Source organism: Manduca sexta, chromosome 28 (assembly GCF_014839805.1).
Source record: "Manduca sexta isolate Smith_Timp_Sample1 chromosome 28, JHU_Msex_v1.0, whole genome shotgun sequence".
Lineage (NCBI taxonomy): Eukaryota > Metazoa > Arthropoda > Insecta > Lepidoptera > Sphingidae > Manduca > Manduca sexta.
In genome coordinates this window covers 13,554,140-13,577,086 of record NC_051142.1, presented here as the reverse complement: position 1 = coordinate 13,577,086, position 22,947 = coordinate 13,554,140, and the positions used below count along the sequence as shown (strand labels likewise).

The window sequence follows — 22,947 nt, the reverse complement described above, 5'->3', positions numbered from 1 at the left end:
TTTAATAAAAGATTTTGTTTCCGTGGCACCAACAGATTTCTGCTAATTATACGCGACCCGAGGCTTTCTCTGGCCCGTGTACATATTTCTGAGAAAATGCTGCTTATTTAGTTAACTTTTATTTGTTTTAATAGGCTTTGTATAGCCGCTGTAGGGCACCTTTTATACATGGAGATAGAATTTTCTTTACAAATAATTATAGCTATTATTAAAGTAAATAATGGTTGTCCAGTGGCCAAAATTCGACGCTCAAATTTAATATATTTGTAACACATTGTACCTAAATTTTCATTTTTCGGCACACTTCGTTATGAACTTTAATCATGCCAAATCTAACTCCTCCGTACGCGCAATATGCTTAAAATGGGTACAAAGTTTTACCTTCACGTTTTAATATAAGTATATAAAAATAATCTAAAATTTACAGTTATAGCTAAGCCATGATATGTGCCTAGATACAGTGTGATCCACACAAGCTACTTTGTATCCAGGTCCGACCGGTAACAGCCAGTCTATTGGTTATAAATATGCAATGCCGAAACACCTATATGAAAGGCTAAACTAAATGAAACTCAAGTTAAAAATCGAAATCTGGGCCTGTCAATATATAAACTAAATACGCTGCCACTGACCAATGAGGATATTTCGAGACATTCTCAACTTTTGCAACCTTTGAATAAAATAAACATAACAAAGTTGCACGTACTAAATACGTTACTTAACCAGGCTTTTCGATGTTACTGTGTTCTAGAACATAAATGACGCCGTTTGCAAGACTATACCCGTAACATTCTACGCACTACGATACAACTTTCCACATTCAAACAAATAGGTTTAAAGTCAAGATAATTACGCGGAGACTGCTCTGTATTCACGTTTGAGTTTTTTTTTATGGGCAAAGTGACCTGAACTTGATGGTAAATTGAGTAGTTCCAGATAGAGTGTCCACTGATGTTGCCACTGTGATTGCCACTCGCCAGTCGACACTATTATGCAGGCCCGTTTTTGAAAGAATGATCTCGGAGCGTAATTTATAAAAACAAAACAAATACACATCACGCATTTATCTCCGAAAGGCTATGCAGAGGCGCAACCAGGGCACCCCAATTTAGGAGGATTCACACTTTGTGTACGGTGGTCGCTATTCGAACGGATGAAAATATCTTGGCACCAGCTGAATTTTCATTTTATTAAATTGCAAGGCGATACGAGCAAGATTACTTGATTGCTGATATGCGACAAGACTGGCAAAAAATATCACCCAAACTTGAATTACAAAAAGCACTGTGTAACATTGCACTGCCTTCATGATCCTAAGAAAGAAATAAACATTTATTGTCACAATACACTGAGGCGCATACAAACATGTATAACAAGGTACAAAAAAACAATAATACATAAAGGGTTCGGGCAACGTGCATCCAATGATACTGTCGAAAAGGTTCCAGTTCAGCACAAATGAAGTAAGACGTTAGAGGGTCATCTCATCATACCTAGAAATTATACTGATACAATTTCCTTCACGAGGTGGACAGATGACGTCATAAAAGTCGCAGGATGTCGCTGGATGAGGGCGAGCATAATAGATCGATCTGGAAATCTTTAGGGGGGGCCCATGTTCAGCTGTGGACATCGTGCGTCTGATGATGATAATAATTATGATGAATTTCCTTCAAACCGGACGACAGAGTTTGCATAGGTACAGCGCGAGAAATAGACATTGCCTACCAAGCTAGGCTTGTTGCAAACGAGAAACATCTTACTTAAATACAAAATACCTATACTCCACATAATACAAACGCCAACCCACAAACACCAAGGATTCGCAAACTAACTTTGGTGTAACAATTAAATCATTTTCGCAACATTTGTGCCTTGCATTGCTTACGTCAGGCACACGTGTCCGTGTAGGAGCACCACACGTTACGGCGGTCCTGGACAATTATTATTTCTCAATTCACAAAGTAAATATTAATTTATATGGTAAGCTTGCGATTATCCAAGTCTAAAACTCTATAGTTTCATTTAGTACTCGTTTTGAGAAGAAACAATACTGTGATTTTTTTTGAATTTTTCAACTATATAGATGTATTTTTTGCGTATTTTAGAAATCTGACTGCGTTAATCTGCTTTAATTATTATGCGATCAAATAATAGACAAATTTAGTTTTATAGATATTAGTCTTGAGAGCCTAGCCACGAAGTTGAGTGGCAACTCAGAGCGTTTCGACGAGCGGCAAGATCAATTGTATTGGAAAGTATGGAGCTTTCCACAAATCGCCGCCCAAGCAGCAACGCGAACGGTTTTGTACCGAGCTGCAAGCGGCAACGACGCGTAAGCGAGACAGATAAATAGGGAAATACGAAAGATACCCGACACTGAACGGTGCGGATAGCGCGAAGATACTGAGCTTAGGTGATGTCAGAACCGAGTCACCGTACCTACTACTTGCCATGCCGCTCACCGCTAAGCCCGTTTTCGTAGCTGGGCCGTAAATTAAGAACTTATGGTTATAATTATTTCTTGGAAACCAACAAACCATATCCGTCAACATATATCTTGCTGAAATAACATTATCTAGGAAAATATTGTAATATCAAACATTAGTCGGACAACCTCGTCCAACCAACCTCAAACGAGACTGTCCACAAATTAACTACTGAACTGGTGTGCCTACTCTAACCAACATAAACCACCGACGCATCACTAACACGATTTACGGCGTGGTTGCAGCTTTGTTAGCGCAGTCTGCCGTCTGACCCCTCACTTCGGCGAGCACGCCCCAGACCCGAGGCGGATTTAGGAAACTTCCATATATACCAGTGCATTAGTCACATCGCATCTTGTAAATTATTTACATACCTACATAGAAGTTGTTTCGCCTGGAATTATTTTGGTCTGGTTTTCGGTGTATTTGTTAATTATAACAAATACACCGAATGTGAATTATCACGACAGACCCACCCCTGCCAAATTGGATCCAAAAACGCATTGTTTTCAAAAACCCAAAATAAGTGTTATTAGTATCAAGACTTGGCAAGAAGTCGGGCCGTTTAGAATAGGTCGATCCGGAAATCTTTGGGGGAGGCCCATGACACCCTATGGCTGATCATGATGATGATGAAGTGTTCTAAATTCAAACCTAAGTTTCTCTACGCAAGGGTTATGCACGAGCAACTTAGTTAATATCAAAACAAACACAAGTACATACATACATACATACATACATAACATCACGTATTTATCCCCGAAGGGGTATGCAGAGGCGCAACCAGGGCACCCACTTTTCGCCAAGTATGTTCCGTCCCATGATGTGATAGGGGGCGAGCCTATCGCCATATCGGGCACAAATTCCAGACTCCGGGCTGATACTGAGCAGAAAAACCCAAATATCACTTTGCCCGACCCGGGATTCGAACCCAGGACCTCAGAGCGCTATTGTACCGGACGTGCAATACAACTACGCCACCGAGGCAGTCAACAAACACAAGTAAGAATCATTAAACAAATCTAGCTCCCAAACTGCGTTGCTTAATTTAAACGTATGAATAATATAATGGAATTATGGAAGCCAGTGGCGCAGAACACGCCTTCAGGTAGACAAGTGCCCACTACACAAGATTTTGAAATTCAATTTTGTACCTTAACTGCAATAGCAAATATTACAATTTTCGAAATAATTTGATTTTTAATGAATATTACTTTGATAATCCATCCGTCTGGAAATCTTTAGGGGAGGCATGATCTTGATGATGATTTTTTGTTAAAACAAAATATGTGTTAATTGAGATTGAATCTGGAACGTGTCACTGAACATAAATTAAAAAACGACATCAGTAACAGGATTTTTTTAATAATTGTTTTATCGCTTTCTTCTTTAAGACGAAATAAAATGTAAATAAGCGGTTAAAATAATATTAAATAGGTACAACTGTATTAAAGTGTTTTCTTGGTAGCATTTGCAGCAAAGTGTAGGAAATATCAAATATTTTACGCTTCGTTTATCTGACAGTATCCGACTGCAGCCTTACTTTAGTAAATACCTATAATACTATATTACTTTAGTAATAACTATGGTATACATTAGAGTTTCCTTTTGAAACTCAAATGTATTAAACCTGAAATTTTCAGCGCCCTGCATCCTATCTCTTTACCATTTATGTGTATATCAATTTTACCTATCTTTAATCTTTTTAAATGCTTTTTTGTCTTTACCAATAAAAGCTTGTCCGTTCCTGCTACATTAATTTTTGCCTGAGACCCCTTCAGCGTGATTTCTTTTAGCAAAATAAAAGTCCAGTATTCACTGTTTCTGGATAAAATGTATTCTATAATATGACATTCTACATTTTTTCACATCGGTTTTCGAGTTTACTTCTAAAATCTAAACATCGGTCACCAAGTTTTTACGTTTGTATTAATAGGTGTATCAAAGTAATATGTATTATGATGTACGAAACTGCACTGGCAGCCTTAGGGGAGATTGAATCGGGCCGATTGATTGACAATCGAATTGATCGGATTGAATCAACAGGGCCTCGTGATTAGACGATCGACCTATTTTTAGTCACGACTCTCGACCCTATATGTTTGTATTTTAAGCATATTACCTACGAAATTGTTGTTGAAAGAAAGGACTTATTGTCGCTCCCGCCTGGGGCCTCAACATTGGCTAGGCACAAAGAAAAAGGGATGACAAAGATCCATCGCCCGGAGCCTCGCGTTGACTAAAGTCGTAGCTGCATAAAGTGTGATTACTGATTACAAGAAGTCTTTGTTTGTTGCAGAGCCAACTGTGGGACGAGTTCGAATTAGAAGACGCGACGTTCGCGGAGTGCAGCATCAACAACGCGAACCACAGCTTTCAGGTACGTCTTGCACTAACAAGGAATTATTGAATGATATTGGAATGCTTATAAGTCTTAACGGCTGTGTTACATCTGACTATCGAGATAACTTCTGAATTCGCAGTAAAATCTACGCTAGCGCCATAAAGTGAGGATGTCGATTAAACGAACAACACTTACTTACTCAAAGAGATCATACGTATATCATTCTAATCGGTATTCCGTATTCAAGGATTACGATAACCACATAAGCAGGTTTTTTTGATTGCTTTGTATGACAAGACGAGCTTGCCCTAGTGGTAAACGAAACGACCGCCCATAAACAGCAGAAGCACCATCCAACACCTTGAATAACAAAGTATTGTTTGGTATTCCACTGCGTTCGCCATCCTGAGGCATGAGATGTTAAATTTGATGTGTTTGCACAATGTCACACAAGGTATCGAAAGTCACCTTACTTCACGCTGTTTGTGTTTTTATAGAATTCCACTACTATATTGAAAGTGGATGAACTGGACGTGACGAAACTAAATGATTAACCCCCTTAGAAGGTCTCAAAAAACGCGACTCGCAAGTCGAAGTCGCTTAATGTTGATGTTTTTGATTAATCAATGCATCAGTCATGTACTGGTTTCTCAACCAATCCTAATAAAACGACATAGAGTAGAGTTTTTGACAATTTCTAAGCACATTGAATATATTTCTGAATATTTAATGTATCTCCATAATCAGTAATTATAATCATAATAAATTACCTATTAGCATCTTTATTTGCTTTTCGGCATTAAAATAGGCTTCGTTTATGAGGGTTATAAATTATGTTGCTTTGTTACTGGCTAGTATAATGTATATTTTGTTTCATAATTATTTCACTGGACAACACAAATTTTTTTTTTCAACTTATGCTTTTAATAACAAAGGATTCCTTGCCTTTGTAGACTGGGCGAAATAATATCGCATGTTGTTTCGTAATTTCAAATAGCCCGAGGCCTAACTTTGGATAAGGGTGAGCAGTAGATGTCTACTGCTCACTGTACATACAGTTTTCATCCGAAATACTAAAATTTTGATCGCCTCGATACTGGTGGTTATGTTGTTTAGTGTCAAAGCGAGTCGAAAATTTATCCCTCCGAGATCCTGGGTTCGAATCCCGGGTCGGGCAAAGTGATATTTGGGTTTTTCTGCTCAGTATCAGCTCCGATTCTGGTATTTGTGCCGATATGGCGATAGGCTCGCCACTTATCATATCATGGGAACTCATTTGGCGAAAAGTTGGGTGCCCTGGTTGTGCCCTGTATACCCCTTCGGCGATAAATGCGTGATGTATGTTTGTTTGTTTTGAAAATTTATATATTAAATTATTTTAAACAATATTTCAATTAACTACAGTCGTGATTTGGATTTTATAGAAGCTACGTGTCCTCCCTCCTCGCATCGTAATCCTCATTGCTGAGGGTCGTGATCCCCTGAACATGGAGTAATCTTCCTTTTGATTAAGTTGCACCACCTAATCCTATCATTAGCATTGTGGAGCGCAACATGAAGTTTGGTGCCAAGCGTGGAGCGGATTTGGTCCGACGATCTAGATGGAACACGACCTCTCAGACGTTTACCCTCGACTTTGACATTCCAAGGAATATTAAGCATTCTCCTCCAGCACCACATTTCGAAAGCATCCACGCGATCTCGATCGGCCTTCTTCAAGGTCCACGTTTCCGATCCGTATCTGAATATGGAGAAGACTAGGGAGTTGACCAGCATACTTTAGTCGTTCGCAAGATATTGCGGTCCTTCCATATTTTGTGCAGCTGAGTCATTGCGTTTTTGGCCATGCCTATAGAAGCTACGTGTATTGGTTGTTTATTATCGCCCCGTTTAACAGTAAATTAAAAATAGTAATCATACCTACATTAAATATATGAAGTCTATCGTCTATCAGCAAGCCAGCGTGATGGACGAAATGCCTATACGAAGTTATAAGTAATGAAAACCAGTGCCCACAAGGGAGATACTTCACAATACAAACATATTTAACATATTATAGCTAGTGTAATCCTTATAACAAAATGGATTTGTAGTTGTTTGTGTAAGTTCATTACACACACAACTACAAGTTGTGTAGGTTTATTAGGCGAATTCATAAAGGTACTCGCTGTATGCAGGCTGCCTCGAACTGCTCGGATTTGTAATTTTTAAGATAAGACTATGTTTCATTATAGATCCTGATGATCACCATCATTATCATTATAGATTTATTGTCAACTTGACAACAAATCTGAAGCATTCAAAAAAATAATTATTTATACTATTATACATGTTTATACTATTATATAAAGCTGAAGAGTTGGTTAGAACGCGCTTATCTCAGGAACTACTAGTTCGAATTGAATATTCTATAAATCAATGCTATTAATAAAACTAATTAGTTACTAACTTCTCGTTGTAGTTATTATTGACTTCTACAGCCCGCCTGCACTTTAAACTTAGTTGATTATTCTTAACAAACTTGGTGCGGCAACCCTATAACTGTCTTCGGGATTTTTGTGCTCTGAAAATATAGAAAAAGTAAAACAATTTCTTATTTACTTTTTTACTTTTGTAGTAATAACTGCTGTACGGAAAATGTAAGATTCGTTTTGCACCCAACTGGCTGTGTTGGGCAAATATTATTTGTAAAAACAACTAAAGATTAAAATTGATTAATAATTATTAATTGTGATTTCATTTTTCAATCAATTAATGATTTGATTTAAATTTTAATTGATTGATTCCAATTTGGAGAGCCAAACTTGGTAGACAATATCGAGCGTACATATTAAGAGTTGTAGTCGAATTGCGTTCTAGTATTTATTTGGAGAAAAAAAAAGTGAATAGGTATATTTCTCGCTACTACAACTGAAAGAAGACGACTTCCATTAGAATATTTTAATTGCGCTTATCACGGTTAAACCATAGATTTAAAATATCGTCTTATAATATCGCACTAGAATGAATGTGGCAACCCTACATGATCATTCTGGCCGGTTAATTTGTTGACGCTACGAGTTACAGCACGTGTTTAACCGGTGCGTGACCAATTAGTACCTTTATTTTAAGCACTAATACACGGATAGTTTGTATCATGTAACTATATAATTCGTTTTGAGGGAATTAATGATATACTAGCTTTTGCTCGAGGCTTCGCCCGTGCCAGAGAGTTTTCCGGGTACAAGGCCCGGCGCCTGCTATATATTTTTCCAGGATAGAAAGTAGCCAATATCCTTTCCAGGATCTCAAACTGTCCGTTTGATAGTTTTTGAGTTTATCACGTTCAGACAGGCAGACAGATGCAGCTGAGTGTGTTATTTTATATTTTTTAGATCTTTTTAAGAGGAACAATTCCATTATAAATGATTGTTGCGTAACTTTAACCGTTTATACAGCGCACGCAACAGAAGCTCACAAGGAATAATTTTTCCCTGTCTTTACAACATTTTTCATTGATGTTCCGCTCGTATTGATAACAGCGCAATGGAATAATATAGCCTACAGTCTTTCTCGATAAATGGGCTATCTAACACTTAAAGAATTTTTTATTTCGTACTGGTACTTCCTGAACACGTTCGAAAAAATAAACTCTTCAGTTTAATATAAAAGTGTAAATTTGTATGTGTCTAAAAACGAGAAATTTGGTCACTTAATGGCAAAAACTATGTCTATTATAAATTAGAATAGCCTAAAACTTAAAGTCACAAACCAAGACATCGCAGTACCCTCCTCAACTTGAGACAAACTATTTCAAAGGACATATGTTACTGAGTTTCGCTTTAAAGCGCGACATCAGCGGCCAATTAAAATCACCATCTTAAGTTCGTCGCTAATAAACAAACATTAACAACATCTCAAATGATATCTTAACTCACAGCATATGACGGATTTTGTCAGCTGAGTATTGTTAATATAACAGCAGCGAACAAGCTGAGAGCAAGCTCTTAAACAGCTTAAGCTTGGGTTATAAGTTAAATTTCTATTTGAGAATTTATTCAAAACTGAATTTAATTCATTAATACGGCTCTAGATCTTATGGCAACGCACATAGAAAACCTATTTCCATAGCAATGTAAAATGGTATGACCCACCAATTTTTAGCTATAAAACTTATACCTATTGCAGTCCGTCATAAAAACATTCAAAAGATATAACACAAACGTTCCACGAAACCCAATGGACATGAGCACGCCCAATAAAACATCGTTCTATAGGTTTTATAGTTACCGTAATAAAGGGAGCGTTGGGAGCTAAGGCCTTTCCGTAGAGCTGTGACGTCATTAGGGCTGCCCCTGACAGATGTCAGTTTATCCACTTGATCGTTTTTTATAAAGGAAAATACTTTTCAAACTTTGTTTTAGTTATTAAAGCATATTTTAAGGTAGCGAAATTATATGATTACTGCTTCTCGTAATTTTCACCACTAAGGTACTTCCTCGGATTGTCTGAATACCGTGGATCGCAAATATTATTACTGCTTATCGTAGGGTCAGAGAGAAACTACCGAAAACAAGAAAGATATATCTAATGAAGCCTAATAGATGGCCGGTTATACAGCAGCAATAACTCATACCTTACTACAATATTAAATACACCTCCATCTAAATTAATAGCACCCATATATCTACACCGAAGCCGACCTTTGACACAAACGACAGGTATAAGATAAATAATCGATAATCGTTAATCGGCATGCGAGATAAATCGATTCCGATACTCGCAACCCTACACGTGACCTGAATGGGGCGCTTCACGCTCACAAGAACACACCCGACAGGAAAATGCGTGAAAATAGCACGTCAAACATCCCGGACTACTCAGTATCAAGATTTTATACGTGTTGTAATGAACTGACTGCCTCGGTGGCGTAGTTGTATTGCATGTCCGGTACAATAGCACTCTGAGGTCCTGGGTTCGAATCCCGGGTCGGGCAAAGTGATATTTGGGTTTTTCTGCTCAGTATCAGCCCGGAGTCTGGAATTTGTGCCCGATATGGCGTTAGGCTCGCCCCCTATCACATCATGGAACGGAACATACTTGGCGAAAAGTGGGTGCCCTAGTTGCGCCTCTGCATACCCCTTCGGGGATAAAATGCGTGATGTTATGTATGTAATGAACGTATCGTATTTTTACGAATATTTGGTAACGCTATTGACGTATATTATATAGACACGAACGTCCATATAAAGTATTTGTTCAAAATCTTAATTAAAATGGCAACGTCAAAACGTCACTGTCATAATCTATTTATTCACTTAAGTAACAAATAATTTTACTTATTTCAATAAAATTTTTTAATCACATCCAAGTTTGCACTTGACTAGCGTTTTTATATTATAAGCGCCACTCCGTATACAGCAACAAGCATCAATATTCACACTATACTAAAATCTCTTTGAATGGATAACAGTTCAATTCAGTTGAACAGAGTGACTGTTCGGAACGCCAAATCTAGTACGTAGTACATACGAGATATATCGATAGGCAACAAATCAATGATCAAGATTCCGTAAAATAAATAACATTTCATGAAGGTTTGTCGGGCGCGTAAATGCCTTATAGATTATTCTGGTTCATTCCTTCCTGCATGTAAAAGGTGATTAACAAGAAGCACTGGGATGAGCGGCCTTCGTATTTATAATCTCCTTCATAATATAATGATTTATGTTTACGCAAATTCTATACATTCAAATAAGCTATTTTATGGATTTATCGCGGTTTTTTGTATTATAGTTTTCTTCCGACGTTTCGAAGGCTTTGCAGCCTACGTGATCACGGGCCGGACTCTTTTTTATGATCTTTGTTAACATATCTGCGACTACATGCAACAAATTGTCGGAAACTCCTGTTATTTCTGGTAAACTCTACGACTAAACGTGTGATAAAAATGCATGTTAATTGATTATAATACGCGTCACTTCAACTTCGAAGATGCCCTCAATGAAAGTTATTTTATCAACTTTTGCTGAAAGGAGTATTTCTCAAAATGTATCATTCATTAAAACCTATTCAATGATTTGCATATTTGCATAGCAACAATTTATCAAAGTATTTTTGCTTCCCGCTTCCATACTGAAGCATAGAATTCACAAACATCAATTTAATCGATACATAGACATTTCTGTATCGTTAAAGTTTTAAAACAATGATACGAGTATTAATTACGGCAATTTGAATTGAGCCGAGTTATGCCAAAATGTATCAAATACTTTTAAACAACATTAATTTGTAGATTGTTATTTGTCATAGCTGGATTTTTCTATGTATCAATAAGATGGGTATATGCATACTTTTTTATGTGTTTTGCAAATCAGTGTATGTCACATTTGGATTAATTGAGTGTTAAATATTAATCATTTATTTTTATAGAATATGTGGTTTGATACATTTTGGCATAACTGGGTCCAATTGTTCTCTATAAAATATAGACTTCTAGGCAACAATATATCATTTCGTGTAAATGCGTAGTGAAGAAATTATTCCGCCTGACAAAAAGTGGTTGTTCAATCGGCCATAAAAGTTTTAGATAAAACTAGTAAGTAAGTCAAACTGATAGAGGATTCTGAATGGTTTTATTTAAATAATTTCATATAGATACATTGGGCCATCGATTTTTGTTTGCAATAGCTGGAAGTGTACTCATAACTGGCTTAATAACTTTTAAATAATCATCAACGGTACATCGTAAATACATCCGGTGGTGGCGAAAGGTCAATATATTTCGATTCCTGCTGACTTCCCTTTATGTAGAAATTATGTAGAATCTAATTATTAAGTACTAGCTGACCCGACAGACGTTGTCCCGTCTTAACTATAAATTTTTAGCGCGCATTCTGTCAATCGCTGACAGTTATTTCAAACAATTGACAGTAATATAAAATTAATATTTTCGTGTAGTTTTCTTAAATTTTCTAATTGTCCGCGCAATTTTTTGAATTTTTTCTTTCATAAGAACCTTCTCCTGACAATAATAAACACAACAAAAAAAAATTGTGAAATCGGTCCAGCCGTTCACCCAAGATGGCGTGACCAAGGGAAATGGGGATTCATTTATTCATTAGATTATTTATTCATTAGATTAGAACGATTTGCAGACCGAATTTATGCATATTAGCATATGTTGTGTCGGGTTCGCTTTCGAAAAATTTCACCTTGCACCACTACCATTTAGAGTCTCTCTTTTTGTACTACATGATACTATGTACAAAATAACTTGAAATAAAATATCAGGTAAGCGAAACAGCACAATGTTAGTCCAGTTATTCAGTTATTTAACTACTCACATCTCAATTGAAACTCGGACCTTTTAGTTGGGGCTCTGGGGAACCCTAAAACTTTTCTTAAAGTTATACAACGGGGCCGTCGTTTCTCAACGTAGCAGCTTACTGGGTCGCGGGTCGACCCGCTGGCTCCGAGTGAACAATTGCTACGGGAAGCACATTCTTTACTCATTTATAAATAAGTTTTGTGTAATAGTAGAAATAAGTATTACGCCTTTAGGTATGCCCAAAGAGATAGGGGTGCAACCAGGCAACGTTCCATCCCATGATGTGATATGGTCTAATCGAACACGAATTTCAGACTCGAAGTTGATATTGAACAGACAAACCCAATACCACTTTGCCCGACCCGGGATTCGAACCCAGTATCTTAATGCGGTGTCGCGCGCGCAATACAACTACTGAGGCAGTAATATTGAGTTTCCTACATTATATACCTATACATACTGTCCCACTACAATTTACATTCCCAACTACTCTCTATCTTTCTATTTGATTAACTTCGTTGCGGGATAAAGACAGATTAGTGTTCCCTGGGACTCGCCGAGTTTCACCGTTCGAAATATAAAATGCGTGCTGCTGATCCTGGCTCACAAGAGCTGTAGTGGGCGTGTGAAGGCGGGAAAGTCTATACTGTCCCACTGATGGGCACGAACCTTCTACTACTGAATGGGTTTACATCCTAGTCTTTCACGCTGCTCTAGTCTTGGTGGACAGACATAGAGTTAGACTTCACTTACACTGTTATATGGAATCTCGTAAAAATATTCACCGATTGAGCAGTCAGTTGTCTTCTTTATCAAAGCTTGTGGAAGTCTATCTACACCATTAAATTTAATTCGTTAATAGTGTAGCTGATTTAAAAATATAAGTCTCGAGATGGAATTTACTATATTTGTATTTTTGTAGATATGTATGTTTTATATCATATATGTATTGCCTTATTTTTGTTTTATATACTAACACCCACACTGTCTCATTTCTGCATCACCCATAGGTTAACTGTTAGAGACATCAGGCATTAAGTCCTTTTGTATACACCGTGTACAGGGTCATTTTGACATTGCGTTACTAAATTAAACCTATCTTCTTGCAAATAACACTTTACAATAAGTTACTTGAGCAATAGATGTAAAATAAAAACGTTTAAGTTTCGAATAAAATAAATATAAATAAAAAGTAATTTTAATTTTACGTACCCTAATGCCACCACTACTACTCTAAAAGAATTCGTCGCAGCGGCAACATCATGCTTTCAGTCAGAAAAACACTCACGCACATGCCATATTCGCATTAAACTACAAATTATCAAGAAATCAGAAAACTAAAGCCAGGGTTTTTTGGTGAAAACATTCGTTATTAATGAATTATTTTTGGCACAATGTAAAAGTGAATATGAGTATGTGGTTCCATTTAGTAACGCAATGTCAAAATTACCCTGTATACAGTTTAAATAAATTAATTAATTAGCTAGTTAAAAGAGAGTTCACCACACAGTAAACAGTAAACACGGGTTTGGTTCTGCCCCCGGCGTTAGTCCATCAGCGGGTGTAACCGACTACAAAAGGTTCCCTTGTCTGTCCTTACAGGGAAAAAAAAACAATAAAATATAGTAGAGGCTAACATTTCGTGGAAATACTATTGTTTATGCACAACATTATCTTAATATAAATTGTCTGTAGTAATATAAGCGACTTAATTGAAGTAATGCTTAAATATTCTCATGTACTTTGACTTATGAGCCCAACTATGTTCGGCTACGTGATAAATATTTCTTTTTATTTATTTTTTATCTTTGTTCTTCTATAACTCCTAATTTCAAATTCAATAATTAAAGATGGCAACACATGCACAAAATATAAAACGGTATTATTCTGTCGCCTTTTAAAGAAATCAAACTTCGTTCATTAGCCAATATTATGTTTCGATTGCACTCCATTTAAAAACAAACCTTGTGCAATTAATTTTTCGTGCGGAAATAAAATAAATCCTCTGGCATTTAGATGACTTAATTGCTCATATTTTGTAGATTTTCTACTCTAAAAGGTACATTTATACATAACATGAATAAGCCTTTGTCTTTCCTCATTATTCTTACAATACTACATCCACATCCACTAAAGGACTGCGAAAAAAACGCGAACATAAGAGAATATTAACAACTCGGCAACTAGAACATCGCTCGAACATTAACAACAAGGGGTTGTTAACGAGTGTTCGTGTCATGTCTCCTAATAAATTAGCCTGGTACGCCATAGCCGCCGGGGTTACATACGAACGAGGCTTTCGCTGTAATTTTGTGGGCTTTGTTGTTTTACCTCGCGGATTTCTAAATATAAACACAATATTATCCTAATGAATAAATATTTTAGAAATATACAAAAACCGTCATGCATAATTTAAATCTTACGGAATACGGATTAGACAAGGGAACAAATTTGGGTCTTCAGAAATGATTTATTGGATCAAAGTACTAAGACATGTTTTTACTATGTTATAAAAGAGAGCTATTTCTGACCCACAGATATATTTAAATATTACTCTATGATGAACATAATGTAAAAGTCCAGCGATGTATGGTATAACAAGAAGAATCTAAGGAATGTAACCTCGATGATCTTAAGACCGTACTTCAAAGCGAAAATAAACACTAAGCCCGTGTTCCATTGTGAAAAGAAAGTCAATTTCGCAAATCCTCGGTATCTGCGGCACGTCCAAAATGCCAAGGTATTTACCAAAGCGAAACGCTTATTAAAATCGATACAGGTGCGTGCCATAAATTGTTTCTGGAACGTTCTCCGCCGCCAGCCTCTGATGCGCACAATTTACTCAAGACTAGCTTTGACACGCGAATTTACTTGTATGTTAACCAACGGAATGTAAACAAATGTATAGTAAAATTATTTTTGTTGAGTAACGTTACATTTTCTTATGTTGCTTCGAATGACGAGACGAGCTTGCCGTTCGCCTGATGGTAAGCGATATGAACGCACATAAACAATAGAAACACCATCCAACAACTGGAATTACAAAGTATTGTTGAGTATTCCACTGCGCTTGCCATCCCGAGACATGAGACATTCAGTCTTATTATGTCCAGTAGATACACTGGCTACAATGTTCTTTAAACTGGAACACAACAGTAACTATACACTGCTTGGCGACAGAAATAGACATTGCGGTGGTACCTACCCAAGCGTACTCTTACATATGAGTGACCTACATATTTTTGTTTAGTTATATTTCCTTTGTTATTTGAACTTGATTGCTCTTATTACTACGCTTTGCTCGCGGCTTCGCCACTATGAAAATGATTTTCCGATATAACCTTCCAACTGTATAAATCTATGTGAAAAATATATTATAGTCCAGGTTTGATCTATCTCCGTTACTTCTAATAGCCCAGACATGGTCACTAACTTTTTAACTTAACAGTATTTCTAACAAGAAAAATAAGAACCTATAGCCAACAAATATTATAATGTTGGTGCATTTATCTATAAAAAGAAAGTAAATCAATTAGGATTTCGTATAAAGCCTATTATAAAATTGCATGATTCAGCGCTTAAAATGCTGTCAAAGGAACGTTCTAAAATTATAACTTAAATCCTAAAATAATTTAATCATTCGATATTTACGATAGCTATTCTAAAAATCGAGTCGAAGTAAAAACATTCGAATACGTACAAAAATAATACGCAATAGTATGTTTTATGATGGAACGGTCCTTTCAATAATATTTCAAATATGATTGAGACGATGCCACAGGTAAAGTGAATAATAAGAGAAAAGATTTATATTTTTGCGCCGTGGTTCAGAATGTTTTTGTAAAAGAATGATTAAACAAGGAACTTATTTCGCGTAACTTATAATAATATCATTTTTTCCGTGTAAAAACACAACGAAATTATACTTATTGTTTTTGTTAAAAAAATGGGCTTATATGAAACTTAGTGCGCATGCGCCCCTAAAAATGATTCCCCTCCGCTCATTCTAGAATATTCCCATCTTTCCCTTCACTGTCTCCCCCCCATTTCCTTCACCACTCTCAATTGGGCCTCTATTGTAACTAAACCTAGGGATTCGTATATCTCATTTGCATGTTTCATCCGGTTTTAACTGCAGAGACGCTTACGTATAAAAGAAAATAAAACTCGTGTGTATGCCTATTTTTCAAGCATTCTATTCATAATTATAATAAAATTATTTAATAAGTTATTTCGCGACGATCTGCGTTCAGTCGCATGTTACGTCTAATACATATTGCTTATCGAACCACCAAACTATCCATTGTAATATAAACAATAATTTAGTCTAAACAGACATTTTGATCTGTTTTATACGACATTTCCAACGAAGACACGCTCGGCCGACGTTACGTTCATAAATTCACATTTTATGCCGCCGACGTCCGTGTGCACAGTACAATAGAGATGGGAATATTTCGATTGTTGCGCGCGAATATTCTTAAATGATTATAACTATTATTATTTGACACTGTTAATGGCTTGGTTATAAGGTGCTACTAAAGCACGAAACCGCAGGCTCCGTGCAATGAGACAAATGAATATTTGTGTTATTCTTATGCGAATAATAATATCAGCCCTGTATTATATACTTGCCTACTGCTAAGCACGGGCCTCCTCTACTACTGAGAGGGATTAGGCCTTAGTCCACCACGCTGGCCTAGTGCAGATTGGTAGACTTCACACACCTTCGAAATTCCTATAGAGAACTTCTCAGATGTGCAGGTTTCCTCACGATGTTTTCCTTCACCTTATGCAAATATTATTAAAAAAATATATTTATGCTTCGTGACCCACCTATGTGTAAACTCTGCAACAAAAGACCATAGGGTTCACACTCGCAGCAAGACACATTCTGTGATTCGCAAATATTTGTTTCGTATGTGTTTTTATTGGACCAACAGAGTAATAATGAATACTTATCAATCCTGTATTGATATAATTACGAAGAAATTATGAGTAACATTACGGTGCGACAAAATTCTAACACTATCATTCCAAATGTCGACTGACGTATTTACCATCTCTACATTTCCAATTCAGGTACGCATAGGTTTAAAGTAATAAAGTATTCACCAACGTGTGACGTATTCGGAGTAATTTCGGTTCGAATTGAAAACGAATTCGGTATTCCGTCCCGTCTCTATTGTAGATCGAATGAAAATAAATGTCATTTTATTCGTGCACGGCCTTGACATTGTGCGAAATACGAATGATAGACCGTCACGAGCGTAAGCTGAAATATCAAGTATTGCTTGTATTACGAACAGACGCGTAGCATAGAGGAAACAATGGGGGCAGACTGCCCCGAGTGACATGCATTATCAACAATAAGAAATCTGGAAATACAACATCGTGACGTAACAGTAGTAGGACCGGATTTCTTCTATAGCTGAATTTAATATTATTCATGGATGGCGCCCATTGATATCAGGCGTTGGTGTAAAAACTCAAGCACCACTACAATAATAAAAACGCGCGATATTTTTATGATATACAATCTACAAGTTGGCGGCTGTATTATTGCTCTACTAAAATGTTGGAATCTTTTTTTTAATTGTAAGCGAGAGACACAGATTACTTAATAGTAAACACCATAAATATTGTAGTATAAGGATCTTGGAGCAATTTTGATTTAAACTAAAAAGAACTATTTCTGACTTCAGAAATAATTTCACAAATATTTCACCATCCAACCGACCAGTAATTCTGTCAATCAACAACTTACTAGGTCTAGCAAACGCTATGTTTTATAGCAATAAGTTTCACAGATATCCTCACATTAATATTGGTATCCCAACAGTACGGTGTAGGCCCACGCTCGCCACCACAGGAAATTAAATGTTATGATAGCTGGCAAACAGCTTGAGCACACTTTCGCGTAGTGTTTTTATTTGTATTAACAATAACGTGCCAAAGAAATTTACCACGACACGGTGGAGTCCTCAAGTTGTTTTTCGGCAGTTATAGATCTAACAGCCTACTATGCTTTATAATATACAAATAAATAATATCTTTCCGAACAGATTCGCTTACGAAAGACCTACAATACTATAAAATAAAGTTTTTTTACCAACTCTAACTATTGAAACAAACAATCGAACAAATAACACATTTATAGAACAAAGCGAAAATACTTAAAACATGTCCACAAGTGAGTTGGCACTTCCCAAGAAGATTTTAAACAGACTACTACAAACTTTGCTCGCGTCAAATGACACCTGTAGTGGCTCATTTTGCTGCGGTAGAAAATAATTTCACATTTTGTAACTTAAGAGGTCACTAAGTAGGGCTGCAGGCTCGCCGTAACATGAGTGGTTAAGAAAGCCACATACACACAACGCGTTGACTAAACTGTTGGGTCGAGTTGTTGTTTAACACTTATTTATAGGTGATCGATACATTGAACGGTGAGTTTCTGAATTAGTACCATTATGAGAGACTAATAAATAAAGGCATAACCATAACATATAAGTATTAAACAGAAACCTATCTAACTACGTTTCCTAACCTTTGAGGAATGAAAAGTGAATTTTTTTTTTTTTTAATCATTATTTAAGGAGCTTGGTCGTTATTTCACGACTAAGTCGCTCCGTACGTCCACTTTTATCCATGCCTACTATTTTTTTATAAAATCAAAATATTTTTTTAATAAGCCTTTAGCCTCTTCCGATACTGGAATGGTCAAAAAGCTATTTATGCTGCCCACATTAAAGCTCAAAGAAAAGTGAAATTGAAACGGAAATGCTCTTGGAGCTTTAGTAATCTCACTAACAGCATGGAATGCAAAATGAAAAGTTGTTACTTGATGTTTATTTTTGAAATCGGTCGGTACATTTGTATTGTATAACTCGAGTGTAGCGTCCAAAATCAGGGCGTATAAGATAATCTCAACACTTATCCTATACAGTGATAAGGAATCATATCCGCTGGTGGTAGGATATATTTTATATCCGCCTGAATAGCAGCCACCATACACAAACCCCCTTATTAATAGACGTTTTTGTCTAAGGACGGAGTAAAGCTGTGATAACAAGTCTGTTTTTCAGTGCTGACGGCATGGCAGCCTTGCAGTGCGTAGACATAGGGCCGTTGTGACTGGCTAATATTGAGTATCTTAATCACAGCTTCACTCCGTCCTTAGATAAAAAACGTATATGAATAAGGGGGAAAATGTTAAAGCCCGCTATAGTGGCTCACGTAAGTGTGTCGCGATCCGGGATCAGCCTGTGGATATCCGGTTTCAACAGGCCGACACAATTGTGTCGACTGCCGAGGGGTAATCATCTCTCGTCAGTCGACATTCTATTAGAGCCCACTCCACTTACCATCAGGTGCTGTAGGGTCACTTTGCCGTGTCACAGTATAAAAAAAATCTGCTAATGATAAAAACTGTCAACCGACAAAAAATCTATCGTGTGTCGGTCGCCTAACGTCCACTCAACGCTTACACTGACTCGCACGCTCGCGCTCGTTAACTCGTCCGCGGTGTTTTTTGTGGAGCGCCTCTCTCGCTTTCTTTGTGGTCCGGAATGTGCCATGTAATGGTTTTTTAACTTTTTTTATACGGAATTGTTAAAGGCCATTTGTAGAATTTTCAATGATTGAAGCGACACGATAGAGCTTTTATTACCGTTCCTTTAAATGCTATGAAATAATAGTTACGTATTTCTGTTATTTAATAAATTCGATCTGAGTGATATCTTGGTTTGTTTGATTAAAAACTTTTTATTTATTTATTTATTCAAGATCTCCAAAAAAGATTACACATAATATATAAATGGTTCATTGGGTACAAGTAACATAAATATACAAACCTTGTGTATCTTTAATTCTAAGGAGATACAGCATGCATTAGTCTAATTAAAAAATTGTCTAACAAAGAATAATGAAATAGTAAATCACAAATCAACATATTTTTTATGATTAATTAAAAGTAAAAATCGACCGCTAAATAAAAAAAATAAAAAATACATTAAGAAGTAACATCATCATATCGTAAATCACATGTCATAAATAAAATACCATAAAATGTTATCACAAAACATTATAGGACTATAAAATTAACAACAATTATTTACAATATATTAAAAAAAAAATCATTATTAATTTATATTCCAATTATTCCAATAAATAATAATTATGATTCCATCAATATTAAATTGTTAGTTTCTTCTTTCTTTCTTTATTTATTCTTTCTTTCTTTATTAATTATTTATTTATCTAATTTTTTTCGTACGTTAACCGTTAGACATATTATAAATCTTCGAAAATTATCATATTAATAAACTAGATCGATTTAATACAGCGGCATTTCAATTTGCATTCCCTTTTGATCACTCCATTTCGTGAAATTGGTATTCCTAGATGGATAAGTTCGGATGGCTGCAGTTGTAAACACTCAACCGACACGTAATTCCTGATATCGGGCTCTGAGGAAATAGAAATTAATATCGAACAGGATTCAATGTAAAATATGTTGTATAAGTAGTAAGTATATGTATCTATGTTACTTCGCCAACATACTCAATGATTTCGCTGAAAATCTGTTTAGTTTAGTGTGGGGGAAGCCTAAAAATATTCTTTCAGTTGCTCGTATTTCAAAGCGGAAACACATTGCAGAATTTGTATTTTTTATATGTCCACGACGTGTGACCCCACTGTACCTGATGGTAAATGGAGTCGGGGCCAATAAAACGTCGAGTGACGAGGGATGATTACCCCTCGGCAGCTGACATAATTATGCCGGCCCGTTGGAACTGAATATACAGGCTGATCCCGGAACGCAACACACGTGCTTCACCATGGCAAGTTTTAACACCTTGGGTACGGTGGTTGCGGGCGGATATAAAATATATCCTACCACCAACAACTTTATTTATTTGTTAGTTATTTACGGTTAGTGAGAGACAAATATCTACCAGTTTAGTTGTTACATGTTGATAGGTTTACTTCATTTGAAATCTGAAAGTTAGTGCATAATATTGGTGGTAGGCGTCTCCTATACGAAGGGCCATCTAGGTAGGTACCAGCAACTGCCAAGCAGCAGTGTCCATGCACTGTTATGGTGCGATTCGATGCACATTGTAGCCAGCGTAGTTACTATACATTATGAGACTTACATCCTATGTCTCAGGATGACGAGCGCATTGGATTGCCAAACAATACTTTGTAATTCAAAGTTCTGTATGGTTTTGCTACTGTTTGTGGACGGTCGAGTGCTATCATCAAGCAGGCGGCATCCTCTCATCGTTATTCAACGGTAATAAAAGTTAGGTACCGAAAAACAATTCATACGTAGCTTCCACATACATCTGCATTAGATTTACGTCATAGTCGAAGCAGTGCGTTATGATAATTTAACGATCTAACCCACAACACAATTCACCCACGAATAACAACCGCTACACCTCCGTTGCACAAGCTCTTGGCCCAATAAAACCCAGTGTATTCAATTTCCTTCAAAGTCGACGCAGTATGTTATGATAATTTAACGATCAGACCCACAACACAATTCGCCCACAAATGAAACCCACCACACCTCCGATCCACGAGCTCTTGGCCCAATAAAACACAGTTTCAATTGCGATGCGCACAAAGGTCGTTTCGGAACGCGAAGCGCCCGTGTAAGACAAACAGAATGTGCAGGGGCCGCGGGCGGAACACGACCCGCTTTGTAATGAAAACTGCTATACATAAATGAAACTCTAAAATGATACTCTTTGGTGTGAAATTCGTTGACAGTTATTTTGAAATGTGCAAGTTTCGTAGTGACGCGTTTGTCCACTAAAACGTAACTTCTGGAATAGTATAAATAAATGTGAACAGGCGCAAACGAGTCAACCAGTGGTAAAGCGTCCATGCAACCCGATTCCTACTGGCTTCCCTTTTAGGTTCATTTACGTTTGTTTTAGTTTTTGTTTTATGTTAAATTGGCCGCGATATGTTTGCTAAGGCAATTTTTTTTCCTCTGGTTACCTTTTGAAACATGTCACCCTTTTTTTTCGCGGGTAAAAACGCGTTATCGCTACCACCACTTGGAGGGTCAGTGGAATGGTTATGCTGGTTTCACCGGTCTTACGGAACAATGTCGACACTCGGGAGTATAACATCATCCGAGTGAGTATTGGACCGAGTCCCTAAACCCTGTATACCCTACACCGGCATACCAAACCAAAACCCGCGGTGGCCTTCTTCGGCGCATACGGGACGGCCCCGGGGTATCTTGTTGCACTAAGATAGCTGCTCGGAACCGTCCCAGCGCGATCCGGTACTGGAGTCAACTATAAGAAAAGTCACGTGACTTATATATCCTTTGAGTATTGTAGTACCGACCTTAGTCTATCGCTAACCTTAATGGTACAAAACACACACTCACACATTTACGCCACTAATCCTCGAAAGGTTAGGCAGAGGCGCAACTGGTGCATCCACTTTCCGCGGTACGTATTCCGTCCCATATGAAATGAAATGATTTATTTGAATCAGTAAAATGTTATACATTATTTAGATTCCGTCAATATTAACTCTACCACCAGTTCGGAAAGCAGTTTTCACCAGAGAAGAACGGGCAAGAAAGTCTGGTGTTGCATGCAATGTGATAGGGGCACCGGGCAAGCCTAAAGCCATATTGGGCATAAATTCCAGACTCCGGGCTGATATTAGCCATAACGGGCAGAAATTCCAGACTTCCGACCAAGTAAAAAATCCCAATATTACTTCGCCTTACCCGGCGATTCAATCCGAGACTTCATCACTGAAGTCGT

General features: G+C 37.0%; 1 protein-coding gene across 1 annotated transcript in view; it reads left to right on the top strand.

The window, feature by feature from the left end:
* Positions 1 to 4,792: 4,792 nt before the first annotated feature.
* Positions 4,793 to 22,947, top strand: part of LOC115447848 (diacylglycerol kinase eta) — a 58,937-nt gene continuing 40,782 nt past the window's right edge. Inside the window, exon 1 of the mRNA XM_037444738.1 lies at positions 4,793 to 4,869. The gene's annotated coding sequence lies outside the window, so the exon portion shown is untranslated. The remainder of the gene's footprint in view (positions 4,870 to 22,947) is intronic.